We start from the raw sequence: 22557 nt of genomic DNA on the forward strand, positions 1-22557 counted from the left end.
TAGTCATAAACAGTTCAGTCACACAGTCGTGTCCGACTCTTTTCAACACCATGGACTGCAGCAGGCCAGGCCTCCCTATCCATCACCAGTTCCCGGGGTTTACTCAAACTCATGTCCTGTGAGTCAGTGATGCCACCCAACCATCTCATCCTCTGTCGTCCCCTTCTCCTCCCACCTTCCTTCTTTCCCAGCATCAGGGTTTCTTCAAATGAGTCAGTTCTTCACATCGGGTGGCCAAAGTATTGGAGTTTCAGCTTCAACTTCAGTCCTTCCAATGAAGATTCAGGAATGATTTCCTTTAGGATGGACTGTTTGGATCTCTTTGCAGTCCAAGGAACTCTCACAAGTCTTCTCCAACACAACAGTTCAAAAGCATCAATTCTTCAGCACTCAGCTTTCTTTATAGTCCAACTCTCACATCCATACATGACTACTGGAAAAAGCATAGCTTTGACTAGATGGACCTATTAGTCATACTGCCTTATTTTAAATAAGAAATAATATATGGGTCACTATTAAGGAAAATTTTAAGACAGGAGGTCAGTGGGCGACCCATAGCCCACTGGGAATATTTATCCCACCACCTATTTTTGTTAAAAGTTTTATTAAACACACCTGAGCCCTTTCATTTACATGTTGTTCATAGCTGCATCCAAAATAAAGACAGGAAGAACTGAGTAATTGCATCAGGGACACTATGCCTGCAAGTTCTAAATTATTAATATATTACCCTTTTACAGAAAAAATGTGTCTTGACCCCTGCTATTGATAGTCAAAATGATTATACTGATAGCAAACATTTAAACTAACCACTAAAGAGTTTGTATACAATGATGTAGAGAGCTGCATTATCTGATAATATCAGCGTAGACTCCTTCATATCTTTTGTAAAATTTTTACAGTTCTTTTAATTCCCAGAACTAACCTATCTACTGTTTATGGTATATTTTTATTGCGTGAATAGGAACTCACAATCCTCAATCAAGTCTAAACTTCAGTATTTCCACATGCTTCCAATCAATCTTAGAAATTATAAATTTTTCAGTGTGAGGGAAGGAGAAAGTAATGGCATCACTTCCCTACAAAGTGGAAATCTCAGTATTTTTTTATAAGTTGTTTTTCCTGTGTTTCATCAAATGATGGATCTAAGACTCTCAATCGAGTATGCTGCTGCTGCTGCTAAGTCGCTTCAGTCGTGTCCAACTCTGTGCGACCCCATAGACGGCAGCCCGTCAGGCTCTCCCGTCCCTGGGATTCTCCAGGCAAGAACACTGGAGTGGGTTGCTGTTTCCTTCTCCAATGCATGAAAGTGAATTTGCTCAGTCGTGACCAACTCCTAGCGACCCCGTGGACTGCAGCCTACCAGGCTCCTCCATCCATGAGATTTTCCAGGCAAGAGTATGGAGTGGGTTACCAACGCCTTCTCCTCAATTGAGTATAGTATGCGAATATCAGGAAAAATGTGCCTGTGAGTTATGGTTACAGTCTTTGTATAATAATGGTTTAAAAATGAGGGATAAGTTTGAGTACCTTTCATCATTATATAAATTTTTGAATTCATGGAGAGCCAAAAAGAAAAAACTGTTCAGGGCCAGAATTCCATGATCTTGCATGATTATTCATATAAATTCTAATCAGTACATTTTCCAATATGATAATGCTTAAAATAAACATTTTTAACAAAAAACCTCACGTTTATATATGGTAAAACTTGCTTTTGTTATCTTCTTTACTGCTATTGAGTAGGTATATCACTTAAAGAGGCAATTAAATGAATTGTATGTACAAGCTATTATCTCAGAATAGTCACAAATATGAGAAAGTTATAACACCCCTTTCCTACTGATTATCAAAAGATCAGCTTAACATCAAGCTTTTATTTAAATATACAACTGACCACAGTAAATGCAGCCATCATTGGTATCCAGTAATATTTATTTTGTCAGCTGCATATTGGCACTTGCCATGAGTGCTTGCCATCTGCCTCTACAAGGATTAAATCATGCGCTGTGCAGCTGCTGGTGTTCGACACAGCCTGAAGGAGTTCAGTGTGGAGAGCAGGAGTGAGGCACTTTGTGCTCTGGGAAAACTGGCAGGACAGGTCTTCAGATAGTTAAATAGTCTCAGGAGCTGATTTTATGAGCCCAATTCTTAATTCTCCTCATATCAAGAAAAACACTAAAATTCTTCATGGTGACGATTGTTTCTCATAACTAGCAGAAGTTTCATGAGACGAGCAGAAACTTTCTGCAAAAAAAAATGTGCTTGAATACATGTACTCCCCTTTTACCAAATCACATATATATACTGTCCTTCCCCTATACCTGTTTAGATGTGTTTCTCACAGATATCTAGGTCTGTCTCCCAGATTGCAATCCTCATATTGCCCCAAATGAAATTTAGCTTGCAACTCTCACGTTGTGTATTTTTTTTAATTGATAATTTCTTCAGGCATTTTAAAAGAATTGTTATGATACATATGTTAATTTTTGAGTTCCCCAAGAAGTGGAGGCTATTTCATTGTTTTCCTTAATAGCTTTCATAGTTTTCTTCATTACAGTAGTCTTTGAGTTGATAAATTATACAGGACAGAAAATGTTGAACTCAGTAATAAGAAAAGTTATTTGTTTTCTCAAGAAAATGTAATTACATTATTCTTTTAAGTTGTACTGTTTTTTCACGTAGTTACTAAATTGGCCACAATATGGAAAGGAGAGTATATGTAATATTCTAATGAGACTGTCAGATTATGTTTATTGTCCTTGTGTGCTAATAAAAGATAAGGTTAAACATGATACAATATTTACTCAATTACTGAAAAGAGTAATTCTGGTGAAATCACTAAATGCTATTCTGTTTTACATTTTGAAATTTCACCAGAAGAAAAGTTCATGAGAGAAGGTTTGCAATCTGAATAGACAAAAATGTATATGTATATATATGCACATATATGAAGAGTTCAGGAGAAGGCAATGGCACCCCACTCCAGTACTCTTGCCTGGAAAATCCCATGGATGGATGAGCCTGGTAGGCTGCAGTCCATGGGGTCACGAAGAGTTGGACACAACTGAGTGACTTCACTTTCACTTTTCACTTTCATACATTGGAGAAGGAACTGGCAACCGACTCCAGTGTTCTTGCCTGCAGAATCCCAGGGACCGGGGAGCCTGGTGGGCTGCCATCTATGGGGTCGCACAGAGTCGGACACGACTGAAGTGACTTAGCAGCAGCAGTAGCATGAAGAGTTCGAATTTAAATGGCAAAAATGAAATACACATATGCAAATATCCTTAGTAAACTGCTTAGTAAACAACATATAAATGATGAAAATGATTCTAGGGAGGCTGTATGGATATTAATAAATTTTGTGTGCGGTGTTAGAAAGTGATCTAGTTTCATTCTTTTACAAGTGGTTGACCAGTTTTCCCAGCACCACTTGTTAAAGAGATTGTCTTTACTCCATTGTATATTCTTGCCTCCTTTGTCAAAGATAAGGTGTCCATATGTATGTGGATTTATCTCTGGGCTTTCTATTTTGTTCCATTGATCTATATGTCTGTCTTTGTGCCAGTACCATACTGTCTTGATGACTGTGGCTTTGTAGTAGAGCCTGAAGTCAGGCAAGTTGATTCCTCCAGTTCCATTCTTCTTTCTCAAGATTGCTTTGGCTATTCGAGGTTTTTTGTATTTCCATACAAATCTTGAAATTATTTGTTCTAGTTCTGTGAAAAATGTGGCTGGTAACTTGATAGGGATTGCATTGAATTTGTAAATTGCTTTGGGTAGTATACCCATTTTCACTATATTGATTCTTCCAATCCATGAACATGGTATATTTCTCCATCTATTAGTGTCCTCTTTGATTTCTTTCATCAGTGTTTTATAGTTTTCCATATATAAGTCTTTAGTTTCTTTAGGAAGATATATTCCTAAGTATTTTATTCTTTTCGTTGCAATGGTGAATGGAATTGTTTCCTTAATTTCTTTTTCTACTTTCTCATTATTAGTGTATAGGAATGCAAGGGATTTCTGTGTGTTGATTTTATATCCTGCAACTTTACTATATTCATTGATGAGCTCTAGTAATTTTCTGGTGGAGTCTTTAGGGTTTTCCATGTAGAGGATCATGTCATCTGCAAACAGTGAGAGTTTTACTTCTTCTTTTCCAATTTGGATTCCTTTTATTTCTTTTTCTGCTCTGATTGCTGTGGCCAAAACTTCCAGAACTATGTTGAATAGTAGCGGTGAAAGTGGACACCCTTGTCTTGTTCCTGACTTTAGGGGAAATGCTTTCAATTTTTCACCATTGAGGATAATGTTTGCTGTGGGTTTGTCATAGATAGCTTTTATTATGTTGAGGTATGTTCCTTCTATTCCTGCTTTCTGGAGAGTTTTTATCATAAATGGATGTTGAATTTTGTCAAAGGCCTTCTCTGCATCTATTGAGATAATCATATGGTTTTTATTTTTCAATTTGTTAATGTGGTGAATTACATTGATTGATTTGCGGATATTGAAGAATCCTTGCATCCCTGGGATAAAGCCCACTTGGTCATGGTGTATGATCTTTTTAATGTGTTGTTGGATTCTGATTGCTAGAATTTTGTTGAGGATTTTTGCATCTATGTTCATCAGAGATATTGGCCTGTAGTTTTCTTTTTTTGTGACATCTTTGTCAGGTTTTGGTATTAGGGTGATGGTGGGAGGAGAACATAGGCAAAACACTCTCAGACATAAATCACAGCAGGATCCTCTATGATCCACCTCCCAGAATGCTGGAAATAAAAGCAAAAATAAACAAATGGGATCTAATTAAAATTAAAAGCTTCTGCACAACAAAGGAAACTATAAGCAAGGTGAAAAGACAGCCTTCTGAATGGGAGAAAATAATAGCAAATGAAGCAACTGACAAACAACTAATCTCAAAAATATACAAGCAACTTATGCAGCTCAACTCCAGAAAAATAAACGACCCAATCAAAAAATGGGCCAAAGAACTAAATAGACATTTCTCCAAAGAAGACATACGGATGGCTAACAAACACATGAAAAGATGCTCAACATCACTCATTATTAGAGAAATGCAAATCAAAACCACAATGAGGTACCACTTCACACCAGTCAGAATGGCTGCGATCCAAAAATCTGCAAGCAATAAATGCTGGAGAGGGTGTGGAGAAAAGGGAACCCTCCTACACTGTTGGTGGGAATGCAAACTAGTACAGCCACTATGGAGAACAGTGTGGAGATTCCTTAAAAAATTGCAAATAGAACTACCTTATGACCCAGCAATCCCACTGCTGGGCATACACACCGAGGAAACCAGAATTGAAAGAGACACATGTACCCCAATGTTCATCGCAGCACTGTTTATAATAGCCAGGACATGGAAACAACCTAGATGTCCATCAGCAGATGAATGGATAAGAAAGCTGTGGTACATATACACAATGGAGTATTACTCAGCCGTTAAAAAGAATTCATTTGAATCAGTTCTGTTGAGATGGATGAAACTGGAGCCGATTATACAGAGTGAAGTAAGCCAGAAAGAAAAACACCAATACAGTATACTAACACATATATATGGAATTTAGGAAGATGGCAATGACGACCCTGTATGCAAGACAGGGAAAGAGACACAGATGTGTATAACGGACTTTTGGACTCAGAGGGAGAGGGAGAGGGTGGGATGATTTGGGAGAATGACATTCTAACATGTATACTATCATGTGAATTGAATCACCAGTCTATGTCTGACGCAGGATGCAGCATGCTTGGGGCTGGTGCATGGGGATGACCCAGAAAGATGTTATGGGGAGGGAGGTGGGAGGGGGGTTCATGTTTGAGAATGCATGTAAGAATTAAAGATTTTAAAATTTAAAAAAATAAATAAATTAATTAATTAAAAAAAAAATAAAAAAAAAAAATAAAATAAAAATCCAAAAAAAAAAAAAATAAATTTTGAAACAACTGGATTTTAATTTAATTGTTCTTCATTCATATGCCTCTAATTCATGAAACAGGACTTTTATATTTTCATTTCAAACATAGTCTTCCTTGCCATATCCGTGAAGGCTCTCTTGACTTGCTGATTCCTAAGAGTGTAGATAAAGGGATTCAGCATGGGTGCTACTGAGGTATTTAGCACAGCTACTCAAAGACACCCTGTCTTTTGCAGATGGATTCACATACATGAAAATGCAGCTGCCATAAGAGATGGAGATGACAATCATGTGAGATGAACATGTGGAAAAGGCCTTTGTCCTCTGAGTGGTAGAAGGGATCCTCAAAATTGTTCTGATGACATATGTGTAGGACAGAATTATTAATGCTAAAGTGAACAATAGAATAAACACAGCACAGGAAAACCCCCAGTATCTCTAGGAATTTGGTGTCTGAACAAGAAAGGTATAATAAAGAGAAATAATGACAAGTAAAATGGTTGATAACATTGGACTTACAGTAATCAAGCTGTATGAAGAACATGAGTAATGGGAGTGTAATTAAGAAAGACGTCAGCCAAGAGGCCAAGACAAGCAGTGTGCAGACTCTGTGATTCATGATGGTCATGTAATGCAGGAGTTTGCAGATGGCAATGTAGCGGTCATAGGACATGGCAGCCAGAAGGTAAAACTCAGTGACTCCCAAGAAAATGATGAAAAAAAAAATTACTGAGTCATACAATCATTAAAAGAGATGGTTTTATCTTCTGTAATAATGGTGGCCAAGAAGTTGGGAATAGTGACAGCTGTGAATGAAACTTCCAATATGGAGAAACTCCTGAGGAAGAAATACATGGGGGTCTGGAGGTGTATCCAGCAGGGTCAGTGTGATAATGATCAAGTTCCCAGTGATGCTGAGCATGTAGGTGATGAGCAGAAAGACAAAGATCACAGCCTGAAGTTGTGGGTCATCCGAGAGTCCCAGGAGGATAAATTCTGTTATTTTTGTGTAGTTTCTTATTTTTCTTCTTCTTTTAAATGACCTTTAGGAGAAAACACAAATGGAAGACACAGAAAAGGGGATTATCCATGTATAACACTGGGATTTGTCTCTGAAAGTAAACTTACTATGCCATGCTAACATAATTCAGGAGATTTTTAAAAACAAGTTAATAAAAATAGGTAACTTACTTTAAAGTAAGTTTTCTGTTTTTTTTTTTAAATTTAATTTTATGTTATTTTACTTTACAATATTGTATTGGTTTCGCCATACATCAACATAGATCCGGCACAGGTGTACATATATTCCCAATCCTGAACACCCCTCCCACCTCCCTCCCCATAGAGACAGCAAAAGAGACCCAGATGTATAGAACAGTCTAAAGTAAATTTTTACCATATGCCAGTATGTGTGTTTCAATAGAATACTTCTTTATAAAATCCCTATTTTACTGGTTGAATTCAGAGTAGAAATGATTTTTAAAATCTTATCCAAATCATACCTTATCTAAATCATACCTTATCCATACCTGAATTGAAAAAGCAGGGATTATAACCAAGATCTTCCTAAAACTTTCTAAAATACAGTAAAATCAATGCTACCTGTTGACTTGTAAGATGCCCCACCCCCCACTCTTAGAGGATTCCCTCCTGTTGGGAAAGACTTTGTCTTTCTTCAAGCCCCATAAAATCATCCTATCCTAGTTTGTGTCAGCTGGTTCCTTGAACTGTTGTTCTCTACTGTAATATAGAAAACCTAAATGTGTCAGGAAAAAATCACCCAGTGGATATGTCTCCAAAATAAAAGTCATTGGAATGAAATCTTTAACAATGTCAGATTTCCAAGTTTCCACTCAGACTCAGATTAACCTCCCAACCTCATACTTCTATTCTGAGGCCCCAGATAATGGAATAAAGGAATCCAGATAATGGATTTGCTTCAGCAGTCTTCTCAGATATTAGACAGTCAAGAGAGGAGGCAGAGTGGACGTTTAGTAGATTGGATCTATGTTATGAGTTAAGGAAACCAAACTGTGTTGTTCATTCGCCAAGCTGTGTCTGACTCGTTGTGACCCCATGGACTGCAGCATGCCAGGTTTCTCTGTCCCTCACCATCTCCCAGAATTTGCTCAAGTTCATGTCTATTGCATTGGTGATGCCATCCATGCCATCATGCCATGGTGATGTCATGCCTCTGACATCCTCTTCTCCTTCTGCCCTCAATCTTTCCCAGGATCATAGTCCTTTCCAATGAGTCAGCTATTGGCATCAACTGGCCAAATTATTGAAGCTTTCAGTAGATAGCAGCAATGGAGCTGCTCTGCTACAACAGTCAGTTCAGTTAAGTTCAGTCGCTCAGTCGTGTCCGAATCTCTGTGACCCCATGAATTGCAGCAAGCCAGGCCTCCCTGTCCATCACCACTCCCGGAGTTCACTCAAACTCTCGTCCATTGAGTCCGTGATGCCATCCATTCATCTCATCCTCTGTCGTCCCCTTCTCCTCCTGCCCCATTCCCTCCCAGCATCAGAGTCTTCTCCAATGAGTCAACTCTTTGCATGAGGTGGCCCAAGTACTGAAGTTTCAGCTTTAGTATCATTCCTTCCAAAGAACACCCAGGGCTGATCTTTAGAATGGACTGGTTGGATCTCCTTGCAGTCCAAGGGACTCTCAAGAGTCTTCTCCAACACCACAGTTCAAAAGCATCAATTCTTCAGTGCTCAGCTTTCTTCACAGCCCAACTCTCACATCCATATATGACTACTGGAAAAACCATAGCCTTGACTAGACAGACCTTACATAGGAAATCCCAAACCAGAATTAGGTCGTCTATGAATGGTTTAGCACCAGGTTCCCTACAAATTAGGGTGCCATGATGGGTGAAGGGGTGACTACCTTTCTGGCTGCACCCAGTGTCCCAGGAAGAAGGGCTCTTTGCACCTGACCCTGGTCCCAAAGCACAAGGTGGTGCTCCCTTAGGGACCCCGGTATAGGCCTGCCAGCAGGGATGTTGAGGGACCAGCTATCCAAGGCCAATCAAGGCTCCTGGGATGCTGACATGTCATTCTGCATGGGCAGTATTCTGACTTAGAGGTGTTCAGTCATAATCCCACAGATGGTATCTTCGCTCCATTGGCTCTTCAGCTAAGCTCTCAACCAAAATGTATAAATATCTGAAAACAAACATTACCTTCCAGAGAATATTTTTTTTTCAAAATTTCTGCCATCTACATGTTACTAGTATTCTCTCCATTTCTGTTTCTAGCCAAGTCCAACACTTTGCAGCCCCATTGACTGTAGCCCACCAGGCTCCTCTGCCCATATAATTTTCCAGGCAAGAGTACTGGAGTGGGGGTGACATCTTCTACTTCAGGGGATCTTCCCCATCCAGGTATTTAACCCAAGTCTCTTGCAAATCTTGCATTGGCAAACGGATTATTTACCAACTCTGCCACCTGGAAAGCATCTACATTAATATTCCCTTAATAGAATCTCTATTTTGTTAGTGTATTAGTATAAACATGAAATAGCAATGAAAACTTTTATTTTGTCATTCCAGTTAACAGTAATAATAATGCATTTATGTTAAAAAAGAAGCTGAGTTCCCTCAATAAATTCAGGCAACCCAGAATTTGATACATATTCACAAATATAAAAGTTATTGTTCTCAGTTAACAAAAATCATCTATAATTAACAACTGTGTATAAGAGTCAGACATGACTGAGCAACTGAACTCAACTGAACTGATGATTCTGATCTGTAAACCATTTCTGGAATGTGAAGTGTTAACCATTCCTGGGAAGTTTTTGGTAAAGTAATGAAGAATATATCCAAATTTATAAGACATCATTTCAGAGTTTTTTTTCCTTACAACTATTTCATGCTTTTTTCCCCTTTAGTCCCATGGATCTTAGGATAACAAGTTACATATTCCTTTCTGTCCTTTTCTATTTAATGAATTCTCCTGTCTTGGATACGGGCTTCTCAGGTGGTGTTGGTGGTAAAGTACATGTCTGCCAATTCAGGAGACATAAGAGATGTGGATTCCATCTCTAGGTTGGGAAGATCCCCTGGAGAAGGGCATGGCAACACACCCAGGTATTCAGCCTGGAGAATTCCCATGTACAAAGGAGCCTGGCAGGCTACAGTCCATAGGGTCTCAAAGAGTCAATACAGGACTGAAGTGACTTAGCAGTGGTGCCTTGGATCTCATTGTCGAAATAGGCATGTGGCTCAATGAAAGTGAAAATTAACCTATATGATAAACAAATGCTGGTCATTGTGTTAAATAAGATAACTGGAAGTGATTTTCAGGACACATATGCTATTCCATAGTAAATTGTAAGCATGGCTTCTTTGAGAAAAGATCACTAGCATTCCCCAAATTCATCAATTTTAAAACCTGACAATATTTAAATGTCTATTAAGGATTGGGTTCCTTATTTTATATAAATTGTAAGACATGAGTGGGAAGCTCTCTAAATTTCACAATATAATTGGAAACAAATTAGCTTCTCACATTCTCTACGTATACTGAATTTTCTCTTCATAACTTTAAGACTCCTAAGGAAATTGTAAGTAATTCTATGAACACGTATATCCTCAAGGCAGTTTGCACCCTTTACATACTACACAGTATTCCACTTCCTTATCTTTTCCTTTCACTTGAGGATCTTTTTCTTGTTGTTAGGTTTATAAGCTAGAATAATTTGTCACAGAAGAGAACAGAATATTTATTAAATTTGATATCTTGGGTAATAGCTTGGTTTTATAACAACCCTAATCTTTTTCTAGAATGATTCGTTCCACTCCTGATTGTGTTTGCTGACATCTAATACCATGGAAGAACATCATGATGACTTTCCGGGGGGGAGGGGGGGAACCTCATGAGTCAATTTAGATTATTTTCAGATTATTACTTTATGACTGCCTTTGACTAGTCTTACAATTAGTTCATAATCCTGTTTCTCTCAGTCCTCTAATTTTTTCACACACACACAAAAAAATCCTTGTTTCTTTCTTAACGGAAAAGGGAAATCAAATCAAAGCACCAATAAGTATGAATAGGAATAATGAAGGAAAAACTGTAAAGATCTAACTCACTCTCAAAATCTGTATGTTTTCCTAGAAATGTTGCTTCTCTCCTAATTGTCTCAGTTTTAACTATTATCTATGTCTGAAGATAATTTTTAACTTAGAAAGGAGATAAATTCTTATAAAAATATGGCATCAGGACTTAATTTTAGTTAAAAATGTGTGAGACTATTAGGGTTTCGCATTCCAAGAGAAATTATTAAAACTACAACTCTCTGAGTTATAGGTTTCTTTTCCACTATGAACCTGACTGTAATATTTCATGGAATTATCATGAGGGCTAATTTACTTAAAAGCAAAGTGAAATTATATAAAAATTTTAAAGCATGTATTCCCAGAGTAAATGCTATTTTTATTATTATTCCTAAAAATAAAATCAATTATTACCTTTGAGGAAGATGATCCCAATATAAAATATAATCATTTTTGAGGAAACTCATGGAGAGACAGTGCTAAGATTCATGTAGTTATCTAACAGACTCATTACAATAGTTTTGTGTAATGTTTGAATAAGCTAACAATGAGAGGCTAAATATTAAAATCATATAGCTAATAAATTGTCAAATTGGTATTCTAAATTTTTTCTGCTTGAACTGAATGAAGCATGTGTTATCAAACATATATTCAATGAGGAGGACCAAACTCAAAGAGTAATTTTCTAACAATGAATAAATAATTAGTAAGACAAACAGAAAGTATTAATGTGCTCATTCTTCATAACCCTTGATATTTACAGAAAGGAAAGGAACTCCAAATTATTCATCTCAGTGTAATGAAAAGTTTAGCTGCTGCTGCTGCTGCGGCTGCTAAGTCGCTTCAGTCGTGTCCGACTCTGTGCGACCCCATAGACGAGAGCCCACCAGACTCCCCCATCCCTGGGATTCTCCAGGCAAGAACGCTGGAGTGGGTTGCCATTTCCTTCTCCAATGCATAAACGTGAAAAGTGAAAGTGAAGTCGCTCAGTCGTGTCCAACTCTTCGCGACCCCATGGACGGCAGCCTACCAGGCTCCTCCGTTCATGGGATTTTCCAGGCAAGAGTACTGGAGTGGCATGCCATTGCCTTCTCCGAAAGTTAAGCTAAAAATGTATAAATCAATGCTAAGAAAAAGTTGTCATTGGCTTTTACTTTGCAGTCTTACCTTTTTTTGTACAAAAGTATCACTTCAGGTGACTGAAACTATTTTAAAATCTTGGTAACTGTTTCAATTTTAGGATAAGACATCGAGCATTTCTAAGAATACTCTATCTCAACACATTTGGAATTACCTTATTTTTATAGATAAATTTCCTTGATGCATTTTACATGGAAGCCATGGGAGCAAACACAATGAAGGGAAGCAAGATATCGAGTTACTGTGGTCCTTTCTGGATGTGATTTCTATATAAATTTTAACCTGCGTGAGGCAAATGTTGCTTTAGCCACCATATGGCCAAAGCTCATGGAAACACTCCAGCGAATCAAATGTGACAACAGGGCCAAGAGGAAAATACACTAAGGATTATAAACATGTTATCAGCATATATACCACTACTGTAACAGAAAACTTGGCAGATAATATCCAAACATATAGAAAAGCATATGGATTATTTTTCTTACTACCTATGTGAAGATATCTAAATGTACAGGATTTTGGAAGGGATTTCCTGAATATTCTAAATCACCATTTTTCTGAAGAATAGACCTTTTTCCCTTGCTGACTAAAATACTGTGATGAATGAATCTTATGAGTAAACATTAAATTTTCCTTTCTTATCTGACAAAATGTGTCTGTAAAGTTGCTCTCTGTGCTATTAAATATAAAAAATATTTAAAATCAAATAGAGCACAATAAAAACAAGAATGAGACAAAATATCATACTCAGTGAATTACAATGCAATTTATGAGAAATTTTGGATTAAATACACTTTAAACTGTTCAAACTCTTCCAAAAAACTTTTCAGGTTATTTTTCCATAGTAGTGGTACTAATTGTTGAGAAGGATCTACCAGAGGTCCTATTTTCACCTGATTGAAAACAGGTTGTCAGTGTTCCAGTAATTACTGAGAGCATAAAATCTAGGAATTTTACAAGAATTTACAACTCATATTCCTTTTAAGCTAATTTTAGAAAGGACAGAAAAATAAACTTCATCTATTGACTCAATCGCTGTTATTCATTCAACAAACATTTATTGAGATTCTTCTATCTTTAGATACTATAGGAGCACTAGGGACACCACAGGATCAAAATAGATATGACCCAAACTTTAAGCAGCCTACCAAGGAATCTCCAAACACAAATATAGAAGATACTGTTGTGGTCCATGCACAGGTTGGAAAAGAATTTCCAGATATATAGAATGAGAGGGAAATAAAGTTTATTAGAGTGGGAGATGCTGATAAGAAGAGATACTACATTTGGTCTTATCCAAAAGCCTGAGAAGCAATAGACTTAGGCACATGAGGAGAGGCGAGGAGAGGGTGAGATGTATGGAAACAGTAACATGGAAACTTACATTACCATATGTAAAATATATAGCCAAGGAGAATTTGCTGTATGGATCAGGGGCTCTGCATCAACAAGGGTGTGATTGGGAGGAAGTTAGGAGGGAATTCAAAAAGGAGGGTATATATGTAAACCTGTGGCTGATTCATGTTGAGCTTTGACAGAAAATAGCAAAATTCTGTAAAGAAATTACCCTTCAATGAAAGAATAAATAAATTTAAAAAAGAAAAGAATGGGAGACGCTGTTAGAACAGTGGGCCAGCTCAAGGGAGAACTGACGTTGAATAGTTCTTGGTCCACTTTTATACCCAGGGTACGAGTACAAAAAAGGGATAGGTGTCTTGCAGGTCATTTGCCAATTGGATGAGGCACGTATACTGGGTGGGGAGGAGTAAGGCAAATACCTTCCTTATGTGGGGTAGGAGGGGAGACAGGTTATACTGCTCAGGAGGACCTGAAATCTGTTAATAGTTATGACATGGGGGCGGGAAGGACCATATGTGTCTGGTTTTTCCGTTCCTGCATTCCAAGACCCTCCTTGGTTTTATCTGCTTTTTAGTCCTTGGATCATCACATTCCTCCTTTCCTTTATTTTAGGGCCAATTCTTTGGCCCCTGTTGATACCTGTTCATGCCTAACTATCTACTTATTTCCCTTCTTAGGCATTTGGGAACCCAGTCTCAGAAGAAGAGGAGCGATGTCCATTCTGGCTTCTTCAGGCTGTACAGGGGTGTCATGGGGCTCTGGGTTCCCTTTGCCTGCTTCTTTGTCAGAGTGCATTTATGGAGGGAGATGAGAGTCCATGGAATGATAAGGTGATTTCTTTTAGCATTGTCTTTGGGTTGGTCAGAAGGTATTCTTGTTGTACTACCACTTGGAGATTTGTTGTATTCTAGAAGAAACAAACTTAACAAAAAAGTTAAAGGTACATGGCCCAAAGATTAAAAGAAGAAGAAAAGCTGCTCAGGGGCTAGCCAGGAGAACCAGGAACAGACATTGGTTCGTGACACTATTGTTTCTCTAGGTACAAGAAGATGCAAGAATTTGGGCTCATAAAATCTTTACCTGAAAGCCTGACTATCTGAAGGCCAGTTCTTCTGGGCTTTTCCCAGAGCAACAGAGTGCCTTATTTCTGATCTCCATCCTGAGCTCCTTTGAAGGCGTGTTGAAAGTCAGTAGCTTGTAATGGTCATGATGTAATCTTTGTAGAGGCAGCTGGAAAATGCCAACTCCCAGTCAGCAGGGTCCACATATTTGACCATGCTTTGGGTGCATTGCATGCCCATTGTGCCCCACAGTGCTGGGAAGGCTCATTCCAGTTCCAGGGAAGATTCCATTGATAGGTCACTCAGTGTGCTGTTATTGGACCAGGACTTGTGAGCAGCAAAAGTCTCTGAAACATATTGTCTTATTATCCTCTTGGTCCAGGAAAATATTCCCTCTTGTTGCTTCTTCCCATATCTAGAGTTACATTATTATAATCATTGATCTCATGGAACTGCTTATCAGCATTTTAACACAGGCTCAGTCACACATTTATTAACATAAGAAGCAATATTCTGAAACAAGAGACATAGAAAATAGTACAGCTAGCAGCTGTTAATAGGGTCACAATTAAAATAAATAAATTTATATTTAAAAAAATAAAAAAGAAATAAAGAATTTAAGTCAAGAACTTCCATTAGGTATAGCCCAGCATACCCCGGGTCATCTGACTTGGTTAAATGACTATAGACAAGTGTGACTCCCCTGGTTGTACATCAAAAGGTCGGTTATTGAGATAAGTTTTATTTTATTTTATTTTTAAATAGAATATGAGTTTATTTTCTTTCACTTGGTGGGTGGGACAACTCTGCTCTACAGAGTCATCCATGGACTCACATTCCCTCCATTTATAACTCTGCCAACCCCAAGGGTGTTTCCTTACTCTCACATCCAAAGCTGGGTCACTGGTACATCTCTTTTATTTATTTATTTATTAGTTATTATTTTTTTAATTTTAATTTTTACTTTATTTTACTTTACAATACTGTATTGGTTTTGCCATACATTGACATGAATCCACCACGGGTATACATTCGTTCCCAAACATGAACCCCCCTCCCACCTCCATCCCCACAACATCCCTCTGGGTCATCCCCGTGCACCAGCCCCAAGCATGCTGTATCCTGCATCGGACATAGACTGGAGATTCGATTCTTACATGATACTATACATGTTTTAATGCCATTCTCCCAAATCATCCCACCCTAGTCCAGAAGTCTGTTCTAAACATCTGTGTCTCTTTTGCTGTCTCGCATACAGGGTTATCATTACCATTCTAAATTCCATATATATGTGTTAGAATACTGTATTGGTGTTTTTCTTTCTGGCTTACTTCACTCTGTATAATCGGCTCCAGTTTCATCCATCTCATCAGAACTGATTCAAATGTATTCTTTTGAATGGCTGAGTAATACTCCATTGTGCATATGTACCACAGCTTTCTTATCCATTCATCTGCTGATGGACATCTAGGTTGTTTCCATGTCCTGGCTATTATAAACAGTGCTGTGATGAACATTGGGGTACATGTGTCTCTTTCAATTCTGGTTTCCTCAGTGTGTATGCCCAGCAGTGGAATTGCTGGCTCATAAGGCAGTTCTATTTGCAATTTTTTAAGGAATCTCCACACTGTTCTCCATAGTGGCTGTACTAGTTTGCATTCCCACCAACAGTGTAGGAGGGTTCCCTTTTCTCCACACCCTCTCCAGCATTTATTGCTTGCAGATTTTTGGATCGCAGCCATTCTGACTGGTGTGAAGTGGTACCTCATTGTGGTTTTGATTTGCATTTCTCTAATAATGAGTGATGTTGAGCATCTTTTCATGTGTTTGTTAGCCATCCGTATGTCTTCTTTGGAGAAATGTCTATTTAGTTCTTTGGCCCATTTTTTGATTGGGTCGTTAATTTTTCTGGAATCAAGTTGCATAAGATGCTTGTATATTTTTGAGATTAGTTGTTTGTCAGTTGTTTCATTTGCTATTGTCTTCTCCCATTCAGAAGGCTGTCTTTTCTTGCTTATTGCTCCTTTGTTGTGCAGAAGCTTTTAATTTTAATTAGATCCCATTTGTTTATTTTTGCTTTTATTTCCAGAATTCTGGGAGGTGGATCATAGAGTATCCTGCTGTGATTTATGTTGGAGAGTGTTTTGCCTATGTTCTCCTCTAGGAGTTTTATAGTTTCTGGTCTTACTTTTAGATCTTTAATCCATTTTGAGTTTATTTTCGTGTGTGGTGTTAGAAAGTGATCTAATTTCATTCTTTTACAAGTGGTTGACCAGTTTTCCCAGCACCACTTGTTAAAGAGATTGTCTTTACTCCACTGTATATTCTTGCCTCCTTTGTCAAAGATAAGGTGTTCATATGTGTGTGGATTTATCTCTGGGCTTTTAGAAACAAACTTAGTGTGTCTTTTTAAATAGCTTAATTAAACCTTTTAGCAATATAACATAACAGCAAGGAACTATCTCAGAAGTGAGTAATAGTAAACTATTAACAAAACTATAACTTATTATTAAGTGAAATATATATTAAGTGAAATATATATTATTAAGTGAAATATATATATTTTTGTCATTGTGAGGACATTAACCCTGTAGCCAGGGAAGGCTTTAACCTATCAAATAAAAATGAGGTTTTTCAGGGAGCCTGAAAAATCCAAGTGGCTGTCTTGGATTTCCCATGGCCCTGACTCTTTGATATACAGCTATTGTTAACTCATTTTTAATTCTCTGATTTAGGAGTAGACTGTTGCCATGTTTTAAGGACATCAGAATAGCAAAAGTCTAAGGGTGAAGGGTTATGTTTTGTAGAAGCAGAATGAGCTTTTACATGTACCATAATACCAAAGTAACAAAAGATTTTAAAAAGTAATAAAATACTTAAAGGCAAAGAAATTCATAATCTGTTATTGAAAGCTTTATTCTAAGAAAAATTTGTTCTCTTAACATAGAGAATAGGCTAAAATAATATAGTAGGCTAAAATAATATATTAACTGTCAGGTGGCATGTTAAGGGACTATAGAGACCAACCATAGTTATACAGACTTTAAGGAACTTCAGGAATTAACCAAATTCCCCTTTAAAGTTGACAAAAAGATAATTTATTGGCAGAAAAGATTGCTTTATAGACCATGTCTTTGAAGGTTTGTTTCATTTGCTGGTTTCTCAGGGTGTATATGAAGGGGTTCAGCATGGGGGCCACAGAGGTATTGAGAATAGCCATTCCTTTTGTCAATGATGCTTTTTCTTTGGCTGAGGGATTAGCATACATGAATATACAGCTTCCATAGGAGATGGAGATGACAATCATGTGAGAGGAACAAGTGGAGAAGGCGGATTCTCAGAATAGTCCTGACAATGTACATATATGACAAAATCGCTAAGGCCAAAGTGAATAGCAAGGTAACCAGAGCAAAGTAAAAACCAATTATTTCTAGGAACCATGTATCTGAACAAGACAATTGTAAAAGGGGGAAAGAGTCACATGCAAAGTGATCAATGACATTGGAAGCACAGTAATCCAGCTGGAGCAGAAGTATAAGGGGCAGGAAAATGGTCAGAAACCCACCCAGCCAAGCACAGAGCACAAGCAGGCTGCAGAGTTTCCTGCTCATGATGGTTGTGTAATGCAGGGGCTTGCAGATGGCAACATAGTGGTCATAGGACATGACGGATAGAATGTAAAATTCAGTCACCCCCATGAAAATAAAGAAAAATAGTTGGGCTGCACAATTGTTGTAAGAAATAGTCTTGTCTTTGGTAATAATTGCCCCCAGAAATTTAGGGATACATACAGTAGTAAAGGAGATTTCTAAGAAAGAGAAGTTTCAGAGGAAGAAATACATTGGTGTCTGGAGATGGGAGTCCACCTCAGTTAGGGTGATGATAGTCAGGTTTCCAGTGACACTTAATATATATATGATAAATAAAAAGAGGAAAATCACAATCTGAAGGTCAGGATCATCAGAAAGGCCTAGAAGGACAAACTCTATGATCACTGTGTGGTTCATTTCTTTCTCTTTTTTCCTCCTTTTTTCTTCTTTTAAATATATTTAGATAGAAAGTGTATTAAAAGGAAGAGATGAAAATATAATTCATTATGATCAATATCATCAACTCTAAATCATTCTCTCTAATTCATGCCCATATTGTTTTCTTTTAATACCTTATTTACAATTTTTCTTAAAAAGTATTTGTGGATCATGTTTTATATAATAGTTCTCTTATTCTAAATCTAACAGGAGAAGTCAGGAAATCTTTATATGAGTCATATTATTCAGAATTGATAAATGAATTTGATACTTTTTGCTTTGTCTAATTTATGCAAGTCATTGCAGTTTTATTGGGATAATCCTATAAAACATACATCATTTTTTGTCATGTAGGTATCAGAAGACACTGCCATCTAAAAGAGAAGTGGATGATCTTACTTCCATCATAAGATATAAATGAAACTTAGAAGAATAAAGTAACCACACCTTTTATGAAACAAGAAATCAATTCATGATTTTCTTAGCAAATAAAATAAACTTTAAAATGTTTAATGGTTAGATAATTTAATTACCAGCTTTGTTTTTATATTAGTATTTATGAATGTAATTGTCAAAATGAAAATATACTATAGGTATTAGATATTATTTACAAGAAAATAGAATAAATAGCCTAATTATTTTATATATTAAATAACATCTGATTAATGATTTGTCTGATAATTACTTTGAAATCATTAATGTTTGACACTCTCTAAGATTTTCTACGAATATGTGTATAGAAAACTGTGTATATTTTTGAGCTTAAAAGGATATGCAGTATTTATCAATATTTAATTTTGCATTGAAGCACAAACTGAAATGGAGAAGGCAATGGCACTCCACTCCAGTAATCTTGCCTGGAAAATCCCATGGGTGGAGGAGCCTGGAAGGCTGCAGTCCATGGGGTCGCTGAGGGTGGGACACTACTGAGCGACTTCACTTTCACTTTTCACGTTTATGCATTGGAGAAGGAAATGGCAACCCACTCCAGCGTTCTTGCCTGGAGAATCCCAGGGATGGCAGAGCCTGTTGTGCTGCCGTCTATGGGGTCGCACAGAGTCGGACACGACTGAAGTGATTTAGCAGTAGCAGCACAAACTGAAAAGTAACTACTTGCCTCAGATAGTAGCAGCTATGTTACCCAGACTTTAGCTCAGTACATTTTCCACTTGAACATCCTTGCTTCTAAGCTATTGAACTTTATGAAAAACTGTTTTATTCCCTTGGAGTTCTACCCCACATTTTTTCTTTTGCGTGAGGTGATTAATCCAAAACGATATTCCAGAAATGTAGAGGAAATCCTCTCCTATTAATCCCAAGCCATTCAGCTGATTCCCAGCTCCACTGGATGTATCTATCATTCTGTGTATCTGGTTTGCTAAAATCATGGTAGCTCCCTTATCTTATTTTAGATATTCACATTTCTGCTGTGAATAATAGAAGATCAGTCATTGCTACTCTGCCAGACACTAGTAAACATCACATGAATCAAATTTGATTATTTTTTCTCTATTTTATGATGATTCATGGAAAATAAAAACGGAATCTCAGAAACCTTAAGAAGATGTGGAACTTCTATCATCCTCTTCAATAACATTGGTCTAGAAGTTTAAGGGAGAAATATTCAAAGCGAGAACTGCAAGTGACATGGCAACGTAGGGTATTACAACTGGAGATTCTTAAACTAGGATCTGGCATTTAGTTGCACTAAATGCTCAAATATTCAAGTTTAGCTGTTGTGACCTATGAAGAGAGACATGTGTTGATCTCCTGGGAACAAAGTCCAGGCGACAGCTGTGCTATGAAGTGGAACATCGGGGATTTCTGGAAGCTACCATTGGTGTTCTCAGAGCTTCCTGACTCTCTTCTATAGTGATTCTCTCTTGGGAATGTTTATGTTCATCCCACAGAAGAGTTCAATGAGGACTTCTACAAAATAATCCTTTTCATTAATCACAATTATTTAATATTTTTGATAAATAAAATATGTGAAATCTTACAAAAATAGCACTCAATCTACTTTAGTTTTAGTCATATTCTTGACATATAAAAGTTTTCTACATATACACTTCATTACTTATCCTTAGACTTCATTATTGTTGCAGCCTCAAGGTTCTTTCATAATTCTAAGTTATATAAGAATGTTATTAAATATTAAAAGTAACAAGGGAAAAATAACATACAAGGGAACTTCCATCAGGTTATCTGCTAACTTTTTAACAGAAACTCTACAAGCCAGAAGGGAATGGCACGATATATTTAAAGTGATGAAAACGGAAGAACCTACAACCAAGAATACTCTACCCAACAAGCCTCTCATTCAGATTTGATGGAGAAATCAAAAGCTTTCCAGATAAGCAAAAACTGAGAGAATTCAGCACCACCAAACCAGTTTTACAACAAATGCTAAAGGAACTTCTCTAAGCAGGAAATAAAACAAGGGAAAGACCTACAAAAAATAAACCCAAAACAATTAAGAAAATGATAATAGGATAATTGATAATTACCTTATATGTAAATGAGTCAAATGCACCAACCAGAAGACATAGACTGACTGGGTGGGTGAAAACATGTGCATGTATGTACTTCCAATTACTGTATCACTCTGCTTAACCTCCCAAACTGTATGGAACTATTTTATATTATTAGGTTAATCATGTTCCCATTATAGCTTGCAATTGCAGGGATCTTTAAATTTTGTCTGGCTGCTGCTGCTGCTAAGTCGCTTCAGTCATGTCCAACTCTGTGCGACCCCATAGACAGCCGCACAACAGGCTCCCCCGTCCCTGGGATTCTCCAGGCAAGAACACTGGAGTGGGTTGCCATTTCCTTCTCCAATGCATGAAAGTGAAAAGTGACAGTGAAGTCGCTCAGTATGGCTAATTATTGTGAAAACTGATAAACGTCTTTTACTATTATAATTATTACTGTTGTAACTATTACTCCTTAATGTCATTGTATCATGATTGGTCAACAATAGAATTCTATATCATCAACACTAACATTTAATAGGAAAACCTATAATCACATTTTAAAATAAAGATGCATATCTGAAATATCTTGGAATTTTTTGAAAAATACAAATGCCCAGGTATTGCTTTTTTCCTCCAAAGCTCCAGATATGTTTCTAAGGAGCAGCCATGTTTAAGAAGAACTGGACCATAGAATGATCTTTTACTTTTATCCAGTTGGTTTCACTTTTTCTATTTCATGTTCAGTACTCCCATCTCATTTAGCTTTTGTTTTCAGATTTCTCCATCTCTTCTACTTTTTTTTTTAATGTTCTTTCTCAAGCCTTTATCAAGCATGCTACTGCTGCTAAGTCTGCTAATGCTGCTTTTGCTGTTAATTCGCTTCAGTCGTGTCCGACTCTGTGCGACCCCATAGACAGCAGCACAACAGGCTCCCCCATCCCTGGGATTCTCCAGGCAAGAACACTGGAATGGGTTGCCATTTCCTTCTCCAATGACTGCATGCAGCCTTCCAGGCTCCTCCCTCCATGGGGTTTTCCAGGCAGGAGTACTGGAGTGGGGTGCCATTTCTTTCTCCATTTATCAAGCATAGTAGAACAGTTTTCATATACATATATATATAAATAGTATTTGTAGTATGTGTGTGTATATATATATATATATCTTAGAAAATTTATCAGTTTTTTCCTAAATAGAAAATTTGACATTTTGACTCAACTTGTTTGACTTAGTATTAATAAAATGCTATATTTCTAATTATAAAAATAGATATACAACAAGCAACAATGTTTTATTGTATCACACAGGGAACTATAAACAAAATCGTGTTTATACCTATAATGGTATAATACCTATAATGGAAAATAATGTGAAAAATAATATATATGTATATGTGTAACTGAATTACATGGCTATGTACCTGAAACACTGTAAGTCAACTATACTTCAATAAAGTATATATGCTATGAAATTTTTAAAAAGAAATGTAG

At 37.1% G+C, this 22557-nt stretch overlaps 2 pseudogenes; both read right to left on the reverse strand.

Moving 5' to 3' along the window:
• Nucleotides 1-6028: 6028 nt before the first annotated feature.
• LOC138435206 (olfactory receptor 6C1-like) lies at nt 6029-14302 on the reverse strand (annotated as a pseudogene).
• Nucleotides 14303-17644: 3342 nt separating this feature from the next.
• Nucleotides 17645-18575, reverse strand: LOC138435208 (olfactory receptor 6C3-like; annotated as a pseudogene).
• Between the last annotated feature and the right edge of the window lie 3982 nt (nt 18576-22557).

The sequence above is a fragment of the Ovis canadensis genome, chromosome 3 (genome assembly GCF_042477335.2).
Source record: "Ovis canadensis isolate MfBH-ARS-UI-01 breed Bighorn chromosome 3, ARS-UI_OviCan_v2, whole genome shotgun sequence".
Lineage (NCBI taxonomy): Eukaryota > Metazoa > Chordata > Mammalia > Artiodactyla > Bovidae > Ovis > Ovis canadensis.